Here is a 5,653-nt window from a genome sequence, read left to right on the forward strand (position 1 = left end):
CATCTTGGGTAGAAGGTTAAATATGCGGCGTTCATGAAGGAATATCATCATCTGGGACATATGTCGTAATAAATGTCCCAATTCGATTTCGCTCACACCCAGTTGCCGTTAAAGGAGACATATGTAATATGTACCGATGTGTCAGGGTCTCGCAAGAAGATAGCTATTTGCAGTGCATTGTGTGGAGGGACTCCCCGATCGATGACCTCCATGTATACAAACTCGACACAGTCACTTACGGCACCAAACCAGCCTCCTTCTTGTCCGTAAGGGTTATGCAGCAGTTATCAATCGATGAGCAGGCAGCGTTTCCCGTTGGATCAGAAATCCTTCGGCGCGATTTTTACGTGGATGATCTTATCTGCGAAGGGCCAGCTCAAGCTAAGGCAATGGTACTCTAACATTCCGCTTGTGCTTGAGGGTGTGCCCGCCGAGGACAAGGAACCGTTCATGAAGTTCAAAGGTGGTAGCGATTTCACCAAAACGTTAGGTTTTGCTTGGGATCCCGCCTCCGACCAGCTATTGCTTTCGTTCTCTGCCTTTCAGTCGCCATTGGCGCTCTGTTTTGTCTGCGATTGCTAAATTTTACGATCCTCTCGCCCTGGTCGAACCTGTAATCACAAGGTGTAAAATCTTTTTGCAGCATCTCTGCAAGGAAAAGTTGTCCTGGGATGAAAGCTTCCCGGAAGCTCTTAACACGAAATGGCTTGATATGTGTCGCAGTTTTGAAATGATAAGTCATGTTAGTTTCCCTCGGTTCGTGTTCAGCGCAGAGTCTGGTCTTGAGGTGCATGGTTTTTGCGATGCAAGCATTGATGCCTATGGATCCTGCGTTTATGTGGTTTCTAAAGGGGAGCAAAGTTTTAGCCATTTGCTTTGTTCGAAGTCGCGCATAGCTCCGTTGAAGACCATAACAGTACCAAAGCTGGAGCTTTGTGGTGCGGATCTTCTGGCTAAAATCATGAGGGAAATAGTTGGCTTGAAAGTATTCAAAGGACGCTACCATTGTTGGTGCGACTCGACGGTGGCACTTTCCTGGATCCGAGATGAGCCCGCCAGGTTCAACATATTTGTGGCAAATAGGGTTGCTGCCATTCAGGACAGATGCCAACAGCGTTAAATCCGGCTGACATCTTATACAGATGATTCCTCCCATCTGAGCATAGCGAGTCGTCACTCTGGGCGAATGGACCCGCCTATCTTACGGAGCCTGAAAGAGATTGGCCACCAGCTGTTTGTCCTGAGAGACCGGTGCTTGAACTTCGTCGAAGTGTGTTCATCGTAAAGTCGCGGTACGTGGATGTAATTGCAAATTCTTACCCCTCACTGCAACGAGTGTTTGCATACATTTACAAATTTTGCAATGGAAGATTTCGTCATCCTGGGCTCACCGTCGCACACATTCAAAAGAGTACTCAGATGATGCCGCATTTTGTGCACCGCGCGCAGTTATGGGAGGACATGCAGTCCCCAAAAGCGCTGGGAAGAGTTTCCTCGTTAGTCCCATATCCTCGCTTTCGCCGTTCCTGGACCAATTTGGACTTCTTAGAGTAGGCGGTCGCCTCCGTAATTCGTCATTGGACGCCACCCGAAAATCTTTCCAAGGTCCCATCCGGTGACTCTGGCAATTATTTCGCATTACCATGAAACCAATCTTCATGCCGGAACTCGAGCTCTTCAGGGTGCAATTCGATCCCAATATTGGCCTATTGGGGGGAGGAAGACACATAATGCACATAATGGCACATAATGGCGGACCTTCCGAAGGAGCGCTTGGAGGTTGGATCTCACGCTTGCTGGTATAGACTTCTATGGACCCTTCTTTCACAAGTCGGATACTCGCAACAAGCCTGTGGTTAAATGCTACGTCTGCGTATTTATATGCTTTGCAACCAAGGCAGTGCACCTGGAGCTGATCAAGGGTCTCTCGACAGTTGCGTTTCTGTGCGGACTCAATACTTGACGTTGCTCCAGCAGCGCTCCAAGTGGTGCACCCCAAAACCTGGCGTAGCCGTGGACAACGTCGTTCTTGTTAAGGGCGAGAATCTACCCCCAATGAAATGGCCTTTGGCGAGAGTCATGCAGTTTATTCCTGGCAGAGACGGCGTCGCTCTAGTTGCAGAATTGAGGACCGCGTCTGGAGTAATAAGGCGGGCAGTGAACAAGTTGTGTCTGCTTCCCCGTGAGGACTCTGTTGAAAACCAAGCATCCAACGCGAGGAGGATGTTGGGTCATGCAGCCGCCAAAACTGTGCAGTAGACTAATCTTATACTCGTAATATTGTAAGCCGAAGTAGTCAGTAGTTGCGATGCCCATAGTGCAAGCCGCTATTCTAGCATGAACTTATCTGTACGGCGCTCATTTTCTTCGTCTAATGTTATCTACCGACATTAAGCTTGGGCGCAGCATTCGGCAAAGACTTAACTTGTGCATTCGTTATAGCTCTTGGTCGGTCCTAGCTGCCAGTATAATTAACAAAATAAACTGTATCGGACAAAAGACAAAACTTTCTTCGGCTACTAATTTCTCGCAACAGCTATTGAAAAAGCTCAATAACAACACAAAATAATAATAAGAAAATCTTTAATTGTTAATAAAAAAAAAAAAATTATTAATCTTTTTAATAAAATCTTATAAAATAACTTCATAAAATTACGTTACTTTTCAAAAGGAGGGAGATGTAGTATGCACATATAGCGATGTACCACTGTATGCACATACAGCGATATACCACTGTAACATACAAACACATTGTAGCACTCTGTTGCAAAGCGTACATAAACAGTCTAGCCCAAGTGCACGCGTAACACGAGCGTCCACTTGAAGGCCAACATGCATAATTGTATAGTCAGCATACTCACGCTGGCCAACAGCCGATCGCCGCATATGTGTGCCTACAGCACTCCCCCTCCTCCAGCGCCGTCGCTCGGCGACAATTCATATATATACATAAGATATGCATATAAGCGTCGCAGCTGCTCCTCGAATTAGGCTAAGAAACCTTTGAACTCCAAGATATTGACTCCAGAAATAAAATAACTAAATTAAACGACAAACTAAATGAGGCCTTTCTTCTCGCATAATACAGTGGTTAAATATTGCCGGGTTTATGATATTGGCTTTAGCCATTGTGACGGCCAGCATTACATTTTGAATTTCGGTTATTAACATTCTATTTCTAGCCAACAGTATCTCTTACATGTGAGGAGTGTCAACCTATTTTTTTTGTTTTGCTTGAATGATTTTGTTTAACTGCCTCTGTTCATTCATTAATTATACCCGTTACTAGTAGAGTAAAAGGGTATACTAGATTCGTAGAAAAATATGTAACAGGCAGAAGGAAGCGACCATATAAAGTATATATATTCGTGATCAGGATCAATAGCCGAGTCGATCTGGCCATGTCCGTCCGTCTGTCCACGCCCACTCTAACGCCCACAAATCGACCAAAGCTGCCACGCACACACTTTTGTATAATGTTTTGATATTTTTTTGTTAGTAATGTAAATTTCTATCGATCTGCAGAAAAACTTTTTTGCCACGCCCACTCTAACGCCTATAAACCGCCAAAAACTGTCAATGTGGAAGAGCCTCCTTCGCACTTTCACTAGCTGAGTATGGGGTATCAGATAGTCGGGGATCTCTTGATTTATTTTGGGTTTCTGTGTTAATGACTACCTGTCAATAAACTTTTTATATGGTCGGTATCGACATTTAACAATTTTCGCATATGCGACTCTGCCTAAGCAAATTTCTCTGTTCCCACACCAGTGCAATACCGTCCGTAACAGCGTTAACTATAGTTAACGTAATCAGTATAAATCCGGCGATCCTATAAGTAGGCGGGGGATTAAATCTATTGTGCGTCTAATAAGTATAACTATGTATGCTTAAGTATGGGGTGCATAAACAAGTGTCGAAAAGTTGCGGAAGGTGTAAAAGTGAGGGGTTTTTATACCCGTTACTCGTAGAGTAAAAGGGTATACTAGATTCGTTGAAAAGTATGTAACAGACAGAAGGAATCGTTTCCGGCCATATAAAGTATATATATTCTTGATCAGGATCAGTAGCCGAGTCGATCTGGCCATGTCCGTCTGTCGTCGTCTGTCTGTCGTCTGTCCGTCTGTCGTCTGTCGTCTGTCTGTCCGTCCGTATGAACGTCGAGATCTCAGGAACTACAAGAGCTAGAAAGTTGAGATTAAGCATACAGACTCCAGGACATAGACGCAGCGCAAGTTTGTCGATTCATGTTGCACGCCACTCTAACGCCCACAACCGCCTAAAACTGCCACGCCACACTTTTGAAAAGGTTTTGATATTTTTTCATTTTTGTATTAGTCTTGTAAATTTCTATCGATTTGCAAAAACTTTTTGCCACGCCACTATAAGGCCACAACCGCCAAAACTGCCACGCCACACTTTTGAAAATGTTTTGATATTTTTTCATTTTTGTATTAGTCTTGTAATTTTTATCGATTTCCAAAAACTTTTTGCCACGCCCACTCTAACGCCCACAACCGCCAAAACTCTCCTTCGCACTTCCACTAGCTGAGTAACGGGTATCAGATAGTCGGGGAACTCGACTATAGCGTTCTCTCTTGTTTTATCTGAGGTTGTCGTTATGGACCACTCTCCCTCTAATAAGAACAGACGTTCCCATTTCTGTTCTACACGCTCTTCTATATACAGTGCGGTTAGTGAACATACTTCGTTTGATACTGGCCTCTGCCTCTCTTGCTAATGCCAGTGCTGCTGACAGGTATTTGGGTTGTGCTGGAAAACCAACAGCCCTTAGCCATTTTTTTATACCGGAAATAAATACGTGTAGGGCATCAGCCCTAACCTCTGTATTAAGCAAAGTGTCTCTTTTATCATCATATGACATGACAAATTTGTTTGTAACGAGGGTAAATTTTCGTTCGACCTCATCGAACTGCATTAGGGTTTGGTCGCCTTGACGGACCGACTCAAGTCCCTGTTGTAATAGGCGCAACGATGTTTTATCTGCATAGGAGCAGTCTAATATAGACCAAAATGGCTTTGAAATTAATCACTGTGTTGTGCGAAACTAGCAGCGCACGCGCTGGTACATTAACATTGTTTTTGCAACGGCCCGAAAATGACCGCTACTGCCCGGATAATTTTCGAATAATTCAAAAGAATCAGTGGCCGATTGCCTCCATGCCACGTATTCATCCTAAATGCCAGTAAAATCTGGAATTGACTTTTCTTTTCTGCCTGTGCTAGTTGATGTCTGAGGTTCCCTGAGATGAGTTCTTCTTCACTATCACTTTGCGATTTGGTTTCCCCATATGGGTCTGCGTAACTCATAAGACCATTAACTGATTAACACTAAGCACAAGTTATTGAGAGGCCGAATATTTAATATTTTATTTCGGCAGAAAGTTATGTTTACATTAATAACCGGGTACTTGGCGTCTAAATTTTTATTTAGAGACGGCTGATAGTAATTTGATTTCATTTTACATTGATAGTCGCACTTTATAGGTAATTTTATATGTTAAGATTTTGGGTACATAAGTTGTTTATTTTCTCCCTGTGTAATTTAAAGTTGTCAAATCAGCACACTTACATGTTTTTTGGGTTGTGGATTCTGTTTGGTTGGGTGCCAATTATGTTATAAGTTCGATCC

Source organism: Drosophila teissieri, unplaced genomic scaffold (assembly GCF_016746235.2).
Source record: "Drosophila teissieri strain GT53w unplaced genomic scaffold, Prin_Dtei_1.1 Segkk18_quiver_pilon_scaf, whole genome shotgun sequence".
NCBI lineage: Eukaryota > Metazoa > Arthropoda > Insecta > Diptera > Drosophilidae > Drosophila > Drosophila teissieri.